Consider the following 22,206-nt stretch of genomic DNA (forward strand, 5'->3'; position numbering starts at 1 on the left):
GAGCCTCCTGCTCGTTTGCCGCCTTTTGACATTAAAAAAAAAATCATACTATTCTTTAACGTGACTTTTTATATTTACTTACTTGGTGGTAGGGCTTTGTGCAAGCCCATCTGGGTAGGTTCCCACCACCCACTCATCAGATTTTTCGGTACACTCAGCACTGGTGAGCCCCACATACCTCTATTTCTTATGGAGCAATCGAATAAATGCCTTTTTCTTGCAGATAAAATATTACTTACATTATCTTAAAGCACCAATGTCTATGAGTGGTGGTAACTACAATCAGGTGGGTTATTTGCCCGTCTACCTAACAAAAAGAAAAAATCAGATATTGCAAACATTTTAAAATCGAAATTTATTTACCCAAAAAGTCCTTTACAAATTCGTTTTTTTATAGAATTCTATTATATGATGAAACTTACGTTTTAATAATTGATTATTAAAATACGAGAAATTCAGCTTTATGGAATATTAAAGGCACAATATGCAATATATACAATAAAGAAATACTGAAAACTCCCAACTGTTCTATTGACGGCAACAGTAATTCTCTTTTTACGAGACAAGTAACAAATTTACAGCAGATTTTCAGAAAAGCGTTCAAAATATCTTCAACTCCCACATTTAACAATAACAAATATGTGTCAAAGGAACTTTTACGATAATGACAAAATCTTGGAAATGGTCTTCCTTTTTTACACGTATAAACTGTAAATAAATATATCGAAGAGGGAGAAAAACTTACTTTACCCGCTGTTCCTTTTGAATTTTTTATCTTGAAGAATAGCAATCAAGAAAATTTAGAAATAAATAATCATTTCGTACGTTATTCATATATATGTTTAATGATTCTAGAACACGTGGGTTCATCAGCGTAAGTACTAATGAGTTTCGTGTTCTTAATTGGCGTTTATAATTCAAATCGTGTTCGGTGGTCAAACAAAATATCCCAAGTGAGTAAGTGTCAGGTGAATATCTGCCATCAGTATTCACCAACTATTTAGAGCAAGTTTGCGGAATAAGCTATAACATTTGGGTGAATAATTGAAAACATTTTAAGGAGATAAAGAATGGTGATTCGTTAAAGGCCGGGTTCATCGCATACGCTATTTTGTATTTAAGTAAATAATAATGCATATATTATGACCACAGTTAAATGGCCAAAGAATTGTTGGAAAAATATATTTCCGTAGCATGCCGTCCATACAATCTTGCGTGTTTATCAGCTCGTTTGCAATAAAGATTTGACCTTACCTTTATAACTTACACATAAGACGCTTAACACCAATAAGACCTATATATTTATTTGCTTTCTCGTATTTTATTTATTTTCATCAAAGTATTCGTTTCGTCAAAGAAAGAAATCTGAAACATTTTTCAATCTTATATTTTATTAGATATTATTCGTAGAAATTAGAACACTTTTTGTTAAAACTGTTCGATTTGTTTTCAATTTGACAAATAAAACAGATGGTACATTTCAATCTTTACTCACCAGAGAACTGGCATCAAAGGGCCAAATGAAAACATTGCCGACTACTGCCAGAAGCTATAACTGTCCAACTGACGTGACATGAATAAATAGACCACAAGAAAATATTGCTTTAAACATAAATTATTATCTTTCATTTTTTTTAAGATCACAGCTCTTTTGTATTAAAATAAAAACAGTTTGATTCCTTGTTCTATTTATTGAGAATCGACGCAGTACGTTTCTGGCGTTGCTTGAAATAGGATTCGGTTTTACGGTCGCCCTTCTTTAGTAGTTGTTTTTTCGAGACAGCAAACGGGTTCTTGAATTTTCAAATTTAAACAGTAAAAAACTTCTGATATCAAAATAGATAAAAAGGATACTTGATATACGACTTTTATTTAAACTTATAAAAGAGATGGCTGTTTTATAGTGCTATCTGAAAAAAACACTGTTAATACATACAGTTGTTAGTTTTATATATCTGCTGCATTAGTTTAGTAGCAAAATAAACTAAACGCAAACCCCGGAGACCTGGCTTCAAACCCTGGAAATGCCCTATAGAATAGTTGTATTTTTCCATCGGGAAATTCTTGTACACATTAGGATACCATCATATATCTTCTTTGAATGATTGTCGTGGCTGAAATCGGTCATACACGATGGAGCGTATTTTGGCGAAGGGCATACAATATTATTATGGTACTTGAAAACCAAGCCAATAAATGATTAAATATATAGTACTACACATTTAAATTTATCATTTACTTTTCATATTACTTTTTTATAAACGATGTAATTATCAAACATCTATATTTCCTATTTAAGTGCTCAAAACTAACAATAAATAATTAATCATTCTAAACACAGCTTTTGTAAACGTAAAACATGGCCGCCCGTTGAACTGTCATGTCATTGAATTTCATGGATTTAATATCGAAATATCTCGCTTATACGAATTTTGCGGATATATGTTACATTATCTTGTTATATGTGCCTGTATACATAGGCACACATAAGAGTACGATAAATAGACAAACTTACGTATATTTTGTATTAAAGTACACCTCACATGAAAAATGACTTGACACAAAAGTAAAAACTTAATGCTATCTAAATTATACGTGTACAAAGGCGGTCTTATCCCAAAAAGTGATTTCGTCCAGTCGACCTGAAAATTGTCGGTGATATTCATAAAATCTAGATTTAACCATAACGGCCCAGTGGTTAGAAGACGTAAATCTTGATCTGAAATTCTTAGTTCAAACTTGGCCACTGAATATTAATGTTTTTATATTACATCATGTGCTCGGCGGTGAAGAATAACATGCGACTCGGTCAATAAGAATCTGTCACGTGCGTCCACCAAACTACGTCAGCAGGTACTCTTTCCCTCAAAAAGTAAATAGGCCTTAGCCGAGTAGAAATTACAGGCTGTTACTTTAGTTTTTTTATTCACTAAATAAATATTTCAACCAGCTATCTTCGGCTGAGTATTGTGCGTTCTTCGCTAAAAATATACTGTTATAAAACATTAAATACAGCTGTAAGCTTACTAATATATTTTGATCATCTATTAAGACCCAAGAAAACAAAATAATGTAAGAACAAAATAAACAATGTATAAAAAATTTACAAGGAACTGAAAAGTAAGCGTGGAAAAATGTAAATTAATTTGCCGCTTACAAGCGTCTGATATTGATATTATTAAACGGTGTATTTACGTCACGAAAAAACATTTGACTACGAATAACTCATTACAAGTTAGACTCCACATCACATGCATTATTAATTCTGTTTGTTATTCGCATTTCTTGAGCTTTCTTTCCACGAAAGAAACAATTTTATCTTAAGCCTCAACGCTTTGAATGAAAAATAATCTGCTCCAATACTGAACGTCGATTGACGCAATTTTTTGTTTTTACTATCGATAACGTTATAAAATATTTCTTTTTTGAAATAGATTTTTTATAAACGAGATAGCCGAGATAGCCTAGTTAGAACGCGTGCATCTTAACCGATGATTGCGGGTTCAAACCCAGGCAATCACCGAATTTTCATGTGCTTAATTTGTGTTTATAATTCATCTCGTGCTCGGCGGTGAAGGAAAACATCGCGAGGAAATCTGCATGTATCTAATTTCAACGAAATTCTGCCACATGTGATTCACCAACCCGCATTGGAGCAGCGTGGTGGAATATGCTCCAAACCTTCTCCTCAAAGGGAGAGGAGGCCTTAGCCCAGTAGAGGGAAATTTACAGGCTGTTAATGTAATGTAATGTTAATGTAAAAACTATACTAATAGTTAGGCGGACGGGCAAATGGGTACTACCTGATGGTAAGTAATCACCACCACCGATAGATATTTAAGCTATAAGAAATTATAACCATTCCTTACCTCACACCAATACGCCATCAACCTTGGGAGCGAACATGTTGACCCTTGTGCCTGTAGTTACACGGTATCCTTCAAACCTTAAACTTAAATCGGATGATGTGCGAAGCACACTAATCTTAAATAGTATAAAATAAAGTCGCTGTCTGCTTCCCTCTGTCTTTCCTCTTACTTCTAATCCACTCCACTCTTTTGAAAAAGCGATAAATGAGAAAATGTTGTATTTATAATTTGTAAGTATTGTTTAGAAAATGGCTAAACTACGAGGTTAACATGGCTTACACTGGCTGGAGGTGTATCAAAACAATGTACTAAAAAATAGTACCATTGTAGTGTATATGTTAGTACTAGTCTCAAAAAGGCCTATCTTCTAAGAAACGATTATTTATTATTATTTTTATTATTTTTGACTTTTAATAACTATTTATATATTTTATAGACCAGCAATTACCACCAGACCAGCATTTGCATTTTCTGGTATAAGTTTTAAGTAGCAGTTATTTTTCAGTAACGCATTACAAAGTAAAACTCTCCTCATTTATTCGTAGATCAACATTTACTTCAAAAAGAGTCAATCCAGGGAATTTGGTCACATTTAATTATGTCGACTGTCGTAATTCACAGGAGTAAGAAAATTTAGCATGAACTTTATAATTAAAGATTATTTATTTTTTGAATATAGTTAATACTTACTATGAATTACACATTAGAGTTTACTCTATAGACAAATGAATCAAATAAATATATATTTTATTAAAATAGATAGTTTACAAAATTAATTTAAATGTAAAGCTAATAACCGGTTCGAAATGTCGATTCTACCGAGAAAAACCTACAACATTTGAAGTACAAAGTAATGTCAAACAAATACAATAAAATGTATACGATATATCTTGAAAGTCAATAAGTACTATGGAGTTCCACTCTTGTTTTCTTACAAATATAATAAATGCGAAGGTTTGGATGTGTGTTTGTTATTCAATCGCGCCAGAACGGGTATATGTTTCCCATGTATGATCTGGGTTCCTTCAAACGAGGCGTGAAGAGGCATCTTGCCAACATGGCGAGGCTGACTAGTGCAGTTCATCTCCCCTGACTGTACTAGCCTTCTTTGCTTTTGGACTCCACTACCACTTACCAACAGATTAGAGATTCTAGAATAGCGTGTAGGCTACTTTTAATCACAATCTTACTTTTTATCACAAAATTATATCATACCTTAAATGTCAACACTTTATTGGTCCAGATAAACATAATATATAAGGAACTTTCATCACTTATGCATATTAAGCCTCGCTACAAATAACATGATTCACAATGATGAACAGAAGTCATAGTACCGTCTTATTCATTATCAATGTTATCAATACAATTCAAAAATAATTTAAATATAATAATTATTATTACAGAATTGATTAAAACATGCAATGAATAATGTAAACCTCTTTTGTAATCATTTCATTTTTTAATAATTTCTTGCTTAATCTGTCACGGCTGAAGCTTCGGACAGGAACGGCAATCCATAGGTGCTCTCGATATGATTAAAATGACGTAAAAATGTTCAATGTGATTAATATTGTGTGTAGTAATTAATTTGTTAAGTATTAATAAATACCGTACGCACAAGAACACTTTTGATGCAATAACAAAACGAAGACTGGATTTTGTATTCGATATTGCTGTATCACTATAACCTTCCGTGTATTCCATTTGTTTTTGGATAAGTCTGAATCTGAGTATGTATGCATAACTCATACTTTTGAGGAAACTTTTGTTTCGTAATGTAGAACCACGTACAGAAAAAAATTTTGAATAATTTTGATACTTGAACTCATACAACTTTATCGCCTCGGGCGAACTAAATAAAAGAAAATAAAAATCAAAGAAATAGACTTATAGTCTAAATAAATACTTAAATTGATTTATGATTAGTTTGAACATCTCAATGTAAGTTACGCAGTTGTTTTAAATTTTATAGACTCTGTTTTCTTTAATATAACTAACGACTTCGATATGGTTTCCGGTGCTAGACATATTTACTTTGAGAGTTGAATTATTTTAAAACATATTTTGTAATAGAATTAATGTGATAAACTCACAAGTTCTCGGTAAATATTTCGTATTTTAAACTTGATAATATTACAAACGTATGTTATAAATACATACGTTATATATCCTAATCTTTATGTGGAATTTAAATGATCATTTAAAGAACCTAAATTGGAACCAAGATATAATAAACACATAAGCTCACAGTTGCCCATGCCCTTTTTTACATTTTACATTTATAAATTTTGGCGTTATTAGTGTAACAATTCACAAGGGACATAACATCTTAGAGCCCAAGATCGCAGGCGCATTGCCGATGTAGCGAATGGTAAATATTTCTTACAAGCGGGTTTACTGTTTACCATCAATTGGCACATCAGTTTGTTCATTGTTATTCCATATCATTCAGATTAATATGTTTAGACGCTTATGTGTAAAAAACAAACGGACAAAACTTACCTTCTTATAGGTATATGATCTCGACTAATTATGCTACTAATTCATTTCACAAACTCCAAACTCATTAAATGTACCATGGCTTAATCTGAAACCTTCGCAGAATGACAAAAGTTGATCCCGAACTCGGGGGGTAAACTCAAAGTTACATGTTATTTTCAACGCACCGATATTTAGTATGATAATGAAAATGCCCTTATTCTAATACGGACACGTGTGTGTTCAGTGTATATATGTTTCTAGAATTTTAGGATCCCGCAAAAGCGATACAAAAGTCATTCCGTTATTGTCGTTTTTCTCGAATTTTACTGGATTACTGGTTAAAATGTTGGTTATAAAACGTAACAGCTGTACTACTAACGCTTAAGCCACCTCGCCCTTTGAGAAGAAGGCTATTCTATCACGATGCCCCAATGTGTGTTGGTGGATACTTATCTGGCAGAATATCATTGAAGTAAGAAGGTTATGTACAATTAGACGCACCAAGAATTATCAACTAAAATGTATTAGTAAAAATACTTCATTTGTTTTTAAAGTTTACCGATTTTTACTTAGTCGGTCAACGAGCAATGACAATGCGTCTCGACAGAATCTAACATGTTAATTTCTTGTTCCGGTAATTACACTGGTTCACTCATGTAAGCTGTAATATACAAGTACAAAGTATAGACTATAAATCTAAATTAAAATTGAGATGTTGTCGACCGGACAGATTAAAAAGCCTTACCATCTGAGCTGAAGTGTTTGCATAAGTAGGAAGGAGCGGATTTTAACAGTGTATCTCTTCAAGTGACGGTAGTCCATCTACATAGTGTTAGATATTTGCTTTATATTTTTATAATTAAAAACAAATATTGCAATTATATTAAACTATATGAAAACATGGCTTCGCTCGGGTAAAATTAATACAAGTAAACAAATACGTTTTATTATTTACTTTTCATATTAAATATAACTTTTTCATAAACATTGTAATCGTCATTACGGTTATCAAACATCTATATTGTCTATTAAGGTGGTGAAAAAAAAAATTTACTTTTTTTGTCATTCCAATTAACGTAACAAAATAGTAAGTATTCGGTAAGTTCCTTTTGTCCAACATGGCCGCCCGTTGAAATGTCATATCATTGAATTTCACGAATTTAATATTGATATATCTCGATTATACGAATTTTGTGGATATACGTTATCAATTAAAAAATCATTATTCTTTAACCATTTATAATCGTGTATAGGTTTCGATCGGGTCCATCGTAGACCTGCACGAAATTATTAATATTAATAATACAAGACCACGGTTGCTGAGTCCATAGAGATTAAATAAAAAATAAAAAAGCCCTTCCACCGGTATAATATTGTATGCTCGTAAACTTTTCTTCGACGTAATTAAAAACATATTTAAAAATTTTAGTCTCCACACGTTAGGGAAGTTTTGTAAGGCGTATTTGATTATAAATCGATATAATAGTATTAAAGAACAATAATACAAGCATAATTAATTCTTCTTAAATAATAATGTAAAGTAAGGTCGAGATAGTAATTATTACAAAATATAATAAAACTTTGAAGTTGACACGTGTTCATAAAGCAAGTTTAAATTAAATTAAATTTTAATTAGAAATTTAGTATATTCACGTATCTCATGTTTTACTAAAATTTACGGTGCAAATGTCACCCATTTGATAAAATACTGCTACAGATTTACCACAAAATAACTAAAATTATTATACAGCTATTAAAACATCTCATCAGCAATGAAAGGCCCAGACAAGATATGCTAATACTGAATCAGAAACATTTATACATATATAATGTGAATTTCTCGATATATAACGCAAGTGAAGCCGAAACATTCGGTAGTTCTGTTATTAATTTTTTTTATAAATGGATTTAAAGCCTTCGTGATGCATAATATTATTTACCTTTCAGTCAGTCGACATAAAGTAAATATTGCTAGAAAACAGGATTGATATTTGAAAATCGGAGGTGTATCTTTGAAGTGTTATTTGATTTAAGAAAAAAAGAAAAATCATTTATAAAAACCTCTGCATCAAAATAAAGTTTTAACTCCAAAGTTGATGAAATTAATATTAAAATTTACTATACAGTGCCTTAAGCCATATTTAAATTACACTTTATTTAAATATATTAAACTATCATCGGTTACGAATTTAGAACGTATTAAGAAGGACCGACAATAAACTCAGTTAGTTACTCTTTGCCAGTATATAAAAAAAATAAATTAATAAACGTAATATTTTTAAAGTAAATAATTAAAATTAAGCGAGCACATTGGATTACAATGCATTATGAATTAATAGAACAAGCCTTATCGATCACTAATGTTTTATAAAAAATACTAATAAGCTAATTTTATAAACAAATTAATAAGCAAAGTTCAATATATCTGAGAATTTTTACTTCAGAAACGAATACTTTTGCCCATGAACGATTCGTTGTCTTTGCGGAATTAGAAATACTATTTTACTCAACCAAACGGTATAAACAGAAATTGTTGCTTCATGATAAAATAATAGTAAGCTGGATACAGACTTCTAAGTCTTTTACAAATATAATTTAATGTAAACTAGTTTAAAAAGTATTTATTATAAATAAATAAGTATTGCGGAAATGATAACAGTTCTTTTTAGGGTTCCGTATCCAAAGGTTAAAATTACCCTATAACTAAGACTCCGATGTCCGACCATCTATCTTTATCTCATAAGCCGCGATAGTAAGACATTTTAAACTTCCACAGATGATTTATTCCTATTGCCACTATAACAAAAAATTCTTAAGAAAAGAATAGAATACATATTTTTTTGCCGTTTTTATAGATAATGGTAGCAAATAGTATACCAAATCTCACTTGGCAGGTTTTTATAGATAATGGTAGACGGCCAACGTGTCTGATAGAAAGCCATTCCGCCATTGACATTGGCGCTGTAAGAAATATTCGACATAATTAATTGGTGATAGATTATCTGATAAGTGGGTGATTCCCATGCGGGCTTGCATAAAATCTTACCACCAAGCAAAGAGTGAGAGAAAGTAAGTAAATATCGTATTTTTCCTTACATAAGTGTTAATGGAACGGAATGAAACGGGCTGAACAAACGCGTCCACTTTCTATAGGATAAGCTATCTCAGCTCTCAATGTACATATATGTATGTATGTATACATGAAAATTATTTTTGATGTATATAAAATACTTAGTAAAAAAAAAAAAAGAATTACACTGAATTAATTATATTACATTACATTAGCAGCCTGTAAATTTCCCACTGCTGGGCTAAGGCCTCTTCGCCCTTTGAGGAGAGGAGCTCTTAGAAAGATTGGAGCATATTCCACCACGCTGCTCCAATGGTTGGTGTATATACATGTGGCAGAATTTCGTTGAAATTATACACATGCGGGTTTCCTCACGATGTTTTCCTTTGCCGCCGAGCACGAGATGAATTATAAACACAAATTAAGCACATGAAAATTCAGTGGTGCTCGCCCGTGTTTGAACCAGCAATCATCGGTAAGGATGCACGCGTTCTAACCACTGGGCCATCTCGGCTCATAGTTTATATAGTCTCGACGAATTATATGCTTAAAATTAATAAATACATATATAAATAAATCCAAGGTTTTACGCACACAGCACTTTTTTAAAATTAATCTATCGATCTAAGTGAACTTTTACCTAGCTCAGAATATGGATTCAGCATTATAGGATCAGCTAAAATGTGGTTATTTAATTGTTATTTACAATTGCTATTAAAAAGTTTCATTGAATTTGTATACGCAGATCTTTTTAGCGAAGTAAGCAAATCCCATTCTCATGTTTGTATATTTTATTATTCATAAAGTTGTTCAAACAGTTTTAAAAATGTTTCGAGAATTTAGTTTTCAAGTTGTAAAACTGCACGATATTTTCACGTTCAATGTAGAATAAAACTTTGAGGTGAGTTTGTTCGTGTTATAAACATTTATAAAACTCAATAATTTCAATTTGTACTGAATATGTAATTAAGAATTCGAGCACGTGCAAATAAAGCAACTTATTAACTAGAATGTGACGTTTAAAAAAGTCTCACTGTGTACCTTCTCACCATATATTCTGCCAAGCTGAATTACTTTGTATTTTTGTGTATTGGACAGAGGCGAATTGGTGATGTAAGGAATGGTGAAAATTTCTACTATCTATTAGGAGACCAAATTACGCCCGAACGCTACAAAAAGAAAAACCAAATTCGTAAAGTTGTAATCAAATGTAAAATTTTAATCTCATTTCACCTAAAATGTTTCATATATTCAATAACACTGAAAGCAATTGAATGCTTGTAAAAACAAGTAGAATCTTCTCGGCAATCACAATGAAACGAAATCATTTGCATTCCGATACGACTCCAGATTCATTTTAAATATAAATTACTTTATTTAAATTTTTAAATTAAAATTTTAAAAATAAATAGTTCTAAAAATTTAAAAACAAATGAGTTATTTAATACCTTATCAAAAAAATATATCCAAAAGATCTGATTTTACTGAAAGTTAATAATTCTAGTCGAGGTATTCTGTTTTTCATGTTCAATCATGGCGTCGAAAGCTCAGCACTTTCAGTCTGTATAAAGAGACCGCGCGCTGCACACGTCTGTGTACAATCCTCCTCAAACACGAAACTTTCAACTAAGTAGCACTCAAATAACTTGGCTGTAAAATTTTGAATCTGTGCGAGATAATTTAAAAAAAGAACACTCATTTTTTATTTCATTTATAAATTATATGTGATTTTTTTTTTCTAATAAATAGTGCGGACTTGGACGTTAAACTATATTTTTCTGTCAAGAAACGTGTTTAATTAGTCGGACTGAAAATATTTTTATTCTGAATTGGCTTCTTAATATTATATTTCTGAGTAAGGTAAGTGTTTTTATTTAATTCAATCTTCTAAGTTTTTAGTTTGGGAATATTACAAATTCCTAAAATTATGTTCGAAAAGTTTAATAATATAGATCTATAAAAATTAGACATATGTATTTACCAAGAAAATAATACGGCTTCTATGCTTGAAGAGAAGTTGTGTATTAAAAAAAAAACAACGTACCTATACGTAAGTCATGTAACATACAACATTTAATAAATTAAAATCATTTGTTAAAAATCTTTAATAAATGAAGTCTTTTACTCAATACATGATGATAGGGTTTTGTACAAACCCGTCTGGATACAAACAACAAAACTCAGTATTGTCATGTTCCGGCTTAAATTCATTGAGCGAGCCAGTGTAATTACAGGTACAAGGGATATAACAACTTACCTCCCAAGGTTGGTGGCACATTGGTGTTATGGATGACGGTAACCACTTACCATCAGTTGGCCTAATTAGTTGTTCGACTATGATTTTCATAAAAAAAAGAATACTAGATTATGTAGAACAAAGAATCGTGGAGTACTTATTAGATTTTAAAACAGTGCGTATACATTTAATTGCATTTTATCACATATATATATTTAATTCATTTGGTGGGCACCAGTAACTATATATTCCGCAAATGCCAATTAGGCCTCAATCTTTTATTAATATTGCATTTTTTTCTTTTTTTTTCTCCACTGTGTTAATAAAATGGAAGCTAATGCTCTAACCATATGCTCTATGTAATTCTCTAACTATATAAAGGTGATGTTAATTTTACTTTCTTCGATAACGTAAAATGGCTATAATACCTACTAATTTCCGTGAAGTCGATCATTAGAATTATTTATGATTAAGTTACATTATCCAGGGCTATTATTATATTTAAAAAAATAATTATTATATAAAAAGTATTATTATCCATAGCAGATGAAATATTTCTTTCTCGTATTTGAGTCAGTCATTAAATCATCAGAAGCAAAAAAAGATAGCGATATTATTTACGAAAAACGCTCTAATGAATTACACTTATTTCGTTGAATTTTCGAATATTAAACATAAGAGTTCGTTCCTCTTAAAACATCAATTTACTTACTAACATATCGTATTATTACTAAAGGTATTTAAAAAAGGCAAAGTGTTCCTCGATACGTATATCATGCAACACTTTTTGACTGTAGTCAGTATTCATTCTGAAACAAATATATCTCCTACTTAGCATTAGTAGTTTTGCGGAAAAAGAAAACTTACCTCTGTAATTTTAATAAAAATTAAAAATTTTTACTGTCTCTGTACAACAAATCGGCAGTGCATGAATATATAAAATACATAAAAGCGAAATACCACTCACTGAACAATGACGAAATCTCAGAAACAATAACACCTACAAACTTGAAATTTGACAGGTAGGTTCCTTATGCAGATATCCGCTAAGAAAGGATTTTACGAAACCCTAAAGAGGGAACAATGGCGGTTGGAAGTTTTTACAAATTTCGCGCGGGTAAAGCCAGTACATCAAATTGCTATTGGAACAACATTACACTTAAATTTTTTCTCATGTCATGCATTGTTTTCTGTTCTACCCAAATCGGTCGTATTAAGGAAAACACTTATATTAAACGATGTTCGATACCGAAATCACCACGTGGAAAGAATTAATTTGTTTTTGAGTACTGGACAGTGAAATAGGTATTTATATATCTTAATATGTTTACAGTTTCACTGGCCAATCTGGTAAAGGCTAACTGATTAATACGCCCAATAACGCCGGCTTCTTTAACTCTAAAGGAATGCCTATGCTATTTTTTTTTAAATAGTCAAGTAAAGTATTGAAGAAATTTTGATTTACAATTATTATATTATCATAACCATATTTGTAGTCGATCTTGTGTTAACTGTACAAAAAAATGGGAGACTTTTACGGCTGCCTGCTTTACGTCAGTTTTTCCTTGTAACGCTTTTATTGACGTTTGATTCTTCACCGTAAGAGTAACTAATTACTAACTCACCCAGAGTTAGTAACGAGTTCGATATACGGATGCTTTTAACAAAATACCTTTTATTTCGTTGGCACTTTAGTCATTCTATGTTTTGAACACAAGAATGCTACTTTTATCAACAGTTATTAGCCAATGTGTCATAAAAGTGTTTAACTATGATGTGCTTGTACACTGGCTCATTTCTCACACCAGAATACAAAAATACGTATTGCTGTTTGGTGGATTAGAATATATGATGAGTGGATCGTAACCTGACTGAATATGGTAGCTTGTAGCTTTAGAACTAATGTCTTATATTTGTTATATGTTTGTAGACATAGTGAATTAAACAATGTTTACCTCACTACCAAGTCACGGATTAAGTATGCTAGTTTCAGAGACGAGGATAATTAGAATTAAATTTTTAGACTGACTTTTTAAAATTAAATTAACAGACGTTGTATTATTGAAATACTAGCGACCCACGCCGGTTTCGCACGAGTGAATGTCTTACAACGTTCTGTTTTTCAGTCATTAGACAATACCAACCGCTATGTCTCTGCGTTTGAAATCTGTAATATCTTCGAAAATATTCACTCAAATTACATGCTGTAAAAGACTATATTGATCTACATTAAATTCACAATGTATTTGAGTATGTATGTATTTTTAATGTACCTTACCTTTTTAATTCCAACTCCTCGGTAGAATTTACATTTTTATTCGGTGGAAGCTTTATGAATCAAGTAAAACTAGCGACACACCCCGGATTCGCACGGTTACAATACTGATATTAAATATACAACAGAATGTCTTCATACACAACGTTCACTGTTTTTCAGTCATTAGACAATACAAACCGTTATGTCCCAGCATTTTAAATCTGTCGAAGATATCTTCGAAAATATTAATTTAAATTACATGCTGTAAAGAGCCATACTGATCTATGCAAAAAGCAAAATGTATTTAAAGTACTTAATTGGATAAGGATTAATGCTGTATTGCTAAAAATAATTTCGAACATAAGCCATTATTTCTCGTAATATATATATATATATATATATATATATATATATATAATATATAATAACCAAAAATAGGTTATTGTGGGTTATCCTTAAGAGATATATACATACCATCGCGGACATTTTTGAAGAACTTTTTTAAGGTGTGCAATACTGTAGTACATTATTTTGATATATCTCGTAAGGTTCAGCCAGCGCAAAAAACTGTGTTTATTTACGACATCACTTTAGAAACCTCTTAAAAGATCAGTGTTTCTATACTATATTGTGCATGCATTATACATTTATCAAATGATGATGAATCAAAATATATATTAAAAAAACCGCATCAAAATCCGTTGTGTAATTTTAAAGATCTAAGCATACATAGGGACAGACAGTGGTAAGCGACTTTGTTTTATACTATGTAATTATTAGTAAGAGGTAGGCTTAATCTTTAATACGAATGATAACTAAACGATAATTTAAACCAAAGTCTTACTGTAATAAATCAAGAGAACCATAAAAGACACTTTACAGTGGATTTAATTACCGTTGAGATTTCATGCGTTTGCTCAAAAATATCATAAATATTATTTTTATGAAGAGATTATAAAGTTCGATATACTATATTTATATATTGTATGAAAATTATTGAATCAAGTGAAGTACAATGATTATGTCCTTTTGATCGCGATTTTGACCAGGGCGTCCATTTTTGACAGAGACTATACAACTCAAACTCCCTCACTCCAATACGATAGGATGACAAATTTGACGGAAAGAGTTTAGAGTCATAGACAAACATTTTAAGTACTTTCTGAGCACAGAAGCGAAATACTGTTTAGGCTCTGTGTAACTACTGCTTGTAAGAATTAAAAAAAATAAAATAAACTTGGGTTTGATCCCTGTGCCTCGGAGTCTGTTGTCTTATTCCACTCTCACTCACCGACACTCACTCACACTCCCTAAGACACTCCCCTAATAGGAGCACTCATAGGGAATCATATTATATCTAAATCCCTCGATGTGATCCAGGAGGGATTTAGATATTATCATTTTCTTATATTTCTAATAAATAACATAGTTGGGATTTCCTGGCGTATGTTGCGATGTCTTTTTCAGGTTTTTTGTTGGCAATTATCCGAAGGGAGTCACGTGACAATAGAAGCTATTGTTCGTCGATGGTACGATGTCAGAAGCCTCTCGTTAGATACCTATCAATACTATACGACTGTGATGAATGGTCGATATTGGAAAACCACGTGCATTGATTTTTATAGAGAATAAGAAAAGTCCGGTTTTACAAATTAAATATCTTTATACGGGGATTAAAAACAAAGGCATTAGAAACACTTTAAAGTGAATTCGTGATGAATTAATTTTTGTTAAGTAAAAATCTTGTTCGAGTTAAAACAATAATAAATTGATGAATTTGTTTTTGCCTTCGTTCGTACTCGTATATGCAGAAGTCATCATGTGAAAAATATTCTCGAAAGAAACCATACTTTGGAATATTTGAATTTGAACCGGTTATTTTCGAGTGATGAACGCTGACAGGTAATAACTACATAATAAGCTCTTTTATAGAAAAAAACGAGTGCTATACGCGAGAAAGTGAAATTCGTGATTGCATCGGGAAAATTTCCTTCGAAACGTACTTAAAAATCACCTTGAAATTATCCTTCATAATGTTTCATAATTAATTTTTATCAATTTAGTGAATATTATTGAACTATGTTATATAATAATTTTCCGAGTGTGACTGTATCTTCTAAATTGTTAAGTGTTTAAGTGTGTGTTATACTTTTGTCTTTTCCGTACCATGCAATATAGATCCCAGAAAGATTTCAAAATGCCTACGTGGCCAATTTTTTTCTGCCAAAGAACGCTTTTGTGCGAAATGTATTATACAATTAGTGAGCTTATGATTGATAGCACACCTCGGGAATGAAACGATCGCCTGCTGGCTATTCATATCGAATATTTTTAAATAACAGAATTGACAATTAAGACCTGTTGAGTTTCTTTCGCCGGTTCTTCTCAGGTCAGGCTATTTTCATTTCCAAACCGGTGGTAGTATTTCATTTGACATTCAATAAGTACGTGTAATGCTTCTATATTGAAAATATGAATATAATAAAGGAGTTTGAGTTTGATCGACAACGTGTGTTCTAAATTTCATCATGACCAATTGACACGTTTGGACGTTATGGTGTATCAAACAGCTCATATTCGTATTTATAATATTACAGTTAGGATACCAATGCGGTTGAAATTTCAAAGGAAGGTTGAATATATTGACTAAATATTTCGATTATACAGTAAAAACAAAACAGTTAATAAACTATACTCAAATATTTTGAAAGGTTACTTGTAGTAAGGTTGGTATAATCATGTTTTGTTAGGTCTAACTAGGTTAATATATTGCTTCTTAACTTAGCATTAGCGCCTTGTCTTGTTATTCAGTTCCAGCAGTGATTGGGTGGTTTTAATCATCGAAGATCATCGTTTTATATTTAAGAAGCATTTAAATAAAGTAAAAGTATTTTTTCCTAAAATGCACATTAATGATTTATTGCGTACTAAAATTAAATTCTATAAAAAGTCGTCTCTCGAACAGACAGCCAAGTGCAACATGAAATTAAAATGAACGTCAAAAACATCTACGACTGCCAATGAAATAGTTTTTTTTTTTCTTATTTTTCTTCTAAACGGTAATTGAACGATAATTTAATTCATTCTGACGGTTAAAGACAAAAGACGGTTTAAAAGAATATCTTAGAAAATTCAATTGTTTCAGCTCTCTTTTCAATTTGAAACTTCTTTCTCGTTTAAGAAAACAAATAAATTTTAATTTTTTTATATGTATTTTATATACGAACGTACTTCCTTGTTCAAGTTGAAACGCAAAAGAACCTTTCTTGGGACTCATCCTTTCAAAAAGTCCCTATTAGTAAAATTTACGATATTTGTTTGATTACGAATAACTTGTAGACCAGAGTGGCAAAGTTTTCTCTATAGTCAAACAAAAGCAGCAGTATTCTCATTTCAAAAGTGAGTGAGCCGGTGTAATAAAGGGCTCGAGGTCATCTTAGATCCAGTGATTAGCAGCGCGTTGACAGCTTAAGAATTCGGGTAAGTTTACCATGCCAGTGTCTTTGGGCGAGGATTACTGAATCAGGTAGCCCAATTGAAAGTCTACCTTCTTAAATTTAATAAAAAGGATTATAAATCCATCCTCAGGTAATTTCTAAGTTTTTCATATTTTAAATTATGCACTTCTTTCCGCGGCTTCTGAAATATTAAAATATACAGTAAAAAGTGCATTAGCAACGCGATGACGAGTAATGTTAAAAGGATTCTCTGAGAATGAATAGCTAACTTATTTTAATTTCGTTCGCGAAACTGTATACAATTATACAAGTGGTACAAAAAAATTAACGAATATAAAGGCAGTCTACGAGGAAGTATTAGTAAGCTTAAAACTACTTGACAAAACATTATTTGTAAAACAGTTAATTCGATTTTCACTACGAATGTTTTATCATGTTGTATACATATATATTTATTTATTTGTATCGATTATCAAATGTTTTTACATGACTGATGATTAGAACATTTTAAAAAACGGCAAAGAAGGATTTAATGTCCTTGTATTCTATCCCAGCCGTTCTTTTTTTTCTCGCTGGGTAAACGCGTTACGCGCTTCCCTCACGTGTTGGAAAGTGGGGGGAGGGGGGTGTGGGAACCCCCCGGAGCCCTGGAAGCCGAGTGCGCCCAGGTACGCCAGGTTTACCCACTAAAAAACCAGCGGTACCCTCTCCGTCTTTCGGCGGGAGCCACGGAATCGCTTGCGCATGCTACCGTGACGCCCTGAACGTCGGCCCGCCTATGCGGGCCTCTAACACCTAGAGGGGGTTCTTGGGATACTGAGACCCCCCCTAGTCCCTGCGACGCCTATTGAGGTGGGGGAAGAAGGTGCGCGTAGCGCATCCCAGCAGTCTACCTTAACCCCAAGGTTATTTTTAAACGCACCGCAACAATAGATCAACAAAAGGAAAATCTTAACAACTTCACAAACAAATAATAGCGTATAATTAATTAATACTAGCCATAAACAAACTCGTAAAGTTATTGACGCAGAAGACAAAAATTATTATTTAGATATTACTAAACAAAAATCTGTTCTGTTCAAAATTACCCAACTACCAACCCCCTCCCCCCAACCGCGCTCGTAAGGTTACCACTATAGCTACCATCTTACACGACGAAATATTATTATTAAGTACATAGCAAACCATTGAATTTGAATTAATCATCTATTGGGTTTTATAACTTAATTCAAATAAAATATATCTCACAACCAATTCAATGTAATGTATTGTACTTACAATATGTTTATACTATACATACTTAATCACAAAATCCGGTGATTAGATAAACGAGTGGCTAATGCTCCTTGAGCTAATATAATCCGAAATAATGACTACATAATATTAATGACCCTATAAACGCAAGAATATTTCTTGATAAGATGAATTATCCGCAGCATTGAGGTTTTGGGTAACTGTTACATAATCTTTCGACGTATCTGGAGTTGCCATTTGTATAACAACTATATATATAAATAAATAAACACCAGTAAATTATTCATCACATCTCTGAAACTATAAGTCTAAAATTTACTCAAATTGTAAAGTTACTCAGTTTGTTACTTAGACGCTAACTAAGAATTATTTGAAAATTTCGATGAAGGCGGAAAATAGGAGGTGCAATTTTAGTGAATTATACATGTACAAAGCTTATAATAATTATTATCATGACAAATAGAGAAGTTTCAATAATTACATATATATCACTTGTGATATTACAATTATATGTAAATTTAATATAAGTGATACAAATAATTACACATACATACTAATTTCCAGAAGGCTGTCTAAAGAGGAGCGCACAATATTAGATGTCAGACACACGAAAGACACAGGCGAGAGTGTACGCGTTCCAATGGGAATCTTCTATCAATAAAAAAGCACTGAATCTACTAATATTATAAATTAAAAAAATAAAATAATATTTTATATTTTTTCTTCTCAATAATATTCTCTTGAAATTTGGCTTAATAAGTATTCCAAGAATCACCCAAACGAATCTAGTAACAGAAGTTAATAAGCATGAACATTAATATATAACTAAGTTTTTACAAGTCTCTTCAATTTAAATTAATTAAGTTTTAGTAATTGACTTTTATGAATAATCAAAAAGTATCCGATATCCCATTTATATATTATTACTACATGTATACGAATTGATAAATTACAGAAAGACTCACACATACACACACATTAACTCAAACACAGCTTATAACTATGTTTGAGTTAATCGAAGTCGAACTGGGGTCGGGAATTAGGAGAAGTCAGCTGCTCTTATTGGCTAAACGAAACACTAAATATGACAAAGATCAGAACTGCCGTAAAACGTGATTGAACAAAATATTTTCTTATTCTTAATTGAATTTTATCGCCCTTGCAAAAAAACAAATCACGAATAACAACGAAGAATCCAATTTTAAATAGCTTTTGATATGACGAAATCATTATTAAAAAATAAAAAATAGACGTCTACTGAATTTTTATACAATATTATATTTAATAATTTCAAAATTCGTCTCTTTGATATTTCTAAATCAAGTGTGATTATAATTGAACGAGATGTTATTAAAGAGCATATTAATTTCTTTACTGTATTTTACAATACTTGAAATACGACTAGTAATTACTCACGACAGCTATTAAAAAAAAAAGTTAAAGAAATATTTCTTACAGTAATGAAGCGTTCAGCCCAAGCTAGTTTAAAGTCAGCACAGCGTACTGTCACTAACATAGGTTGCTTACTAAGAACCTTGGCGTGTACGAATACCTGAGAAACGAGCATAACATCATTGAATACGTCAGCCAAATATTACATTGCTGACTTGTAATGTTACAATTTTGAACCATTCAGTAGTAAGTACGGACACAGGCAGAACATAGAGCAACCAAAATTTAAAGAATCCACGTAACGTTGAGCGCCTATCAGTATTTTACAGGTTATTTGTAAAATATGCATTTGGTAGTATTACATATGACTTACCAGTGACTTTTTGTAATAATATTATTCCACTTTACATGAGAATAATCAATATCAACAACACATAATTTTTAGCGTATTATAAAATTGTCATCTTTAACCTTTAACGTGAGAATGTTCAGCAACGTGACACTCGCAGCGCAATGCAATGCTTAAAAATATAAATACATTTACAGTTACGTATGCTCAACATCGATTACTTATAGGTTTATTTTATTCTATAATCCTTTATCAAACATTCGATATGATTCAGAATCTTACAAACTTTTGCTCTTTAAGTAAATATACATGTGAAGATCAGATTCATATCAGTTTTTGTTAAGACACGTCGAAATCTATTTACCTTACCGCAGTAGCACAATTCATTGCATTTATGAAAGTACGTCTAAAAATTCAAATGGATTCTTAATTTAATGGTGCAGCTTTTTTGTGGCGTCATGTAACTTCATCATGTGTCATGTAGTGACCTCTGAAATTGTTATCCGAATATACAACTCCGATTTTGGTACCACATATTTTGTTTTGTTTGAGCATTGTGTGATAAATTAAATGGATTTTTTTTAATGTTGTCGTTGCTTGCGACGGCTATCAAATAGGTTCTGTAGCAAAAAGATTTTACATCGGTAACGGGTGTGTTTAAAAAAATGAAATATTTTTAATATATTCTTCGTTTGTGTGTAACTAGAACATATGAAAATTAGTTATTTAAAATAATGCAAAGTTTCTTTTCCTTAACGAACACGTGTTAAAAATAGCCACGTATTGCACGAACTCTCATGCATAATTCAATATGCAAGGCTTAAACTATTTACTAGGTGGAGCGCTGGCTTTATTTCAGCGCTTAATGAAACCACGAGGACTTCCATCCAACTTCTCTTATTAAACTGTTATGTAAATCTTGAATACATTTGTAGTGATATAACAAATACTTCGCTAATTTTGTTATAAGCATTTGATAGCGACGTGTTGACTATGACTATATTTTTATATAAAAATATTAACATTAAATTCGTAACACCCGTGGATTCGCCATTTTTAGGGGATGGTCGTCGTTTGTTACCTAAAAATTTGTTCCCTTACTTGGTACAAGTTTGCTGCATCATATTCGGCTTAGTGTTATAAATAAAGTTTATAAATTTTTTTTATTAATAATACCTACGCAAATTCCAAACAATTATTGTTATTTATTATTCGTAACATATAATAAAATAAATATATTATTTTTTGAGGAAAAAATTCTGCCTGTTCAATCGAAAAGCGGGAATTGTTGTTGTTCTAACCTATCTGAATAAGTACTAGCCACTCGTCACATTATATTCTGCCTACCGCTAAAAAGCAATACATAGTAGTGTTATGTTCTTTTTTGAAGAGTGAGGCAGTGGTACTACAAGTACAAGGCACATAACATCAAAGTTCCCGGTTCCGTAAAAACGTTATATATACATATATAGCGTTATATATTTATAGATTTTCAGGCATGATATAGGTATATAAATTATGTTCTATTGTGTTAACTTAGTCGTACCTATTTTACGTAATCGGAAAAAAGTAACTACATCCTCCTCGTTCATCACACATATCGTTAGTCATTCTCGTAAAATTATTAAAAACTAGCTGAAAATATGACGTGAGGCACAAGGGACATAATATCTTTGTTCCCAAGGTTGGTGGCGCATTGGCGATGTAAGGAATAGTTAATATTTCTTACAGCGCCATTGCCATTGTTTGCTTACCAATTACCATCAGGTAGCTCATGTGCTCGTGCCTCACCTATGCCATAAAAAAAACCAGTGGCTTATAAATATTTATCAATAGA

This window comes from Vanessa atalanta, chromosome 15 (assembly GCF_905147765.1).
Source record: "Vanessa atalanta chromosome 15, ilVanAtal1.2, whole genome shotgun sequence".
NCBI classification, from domain to species: Eukaryota; Metazoa; Arthropoda; class Insecta; order Lepidoptera; family Nymphalidae; genus Vanessa; species Vanessa atalanta.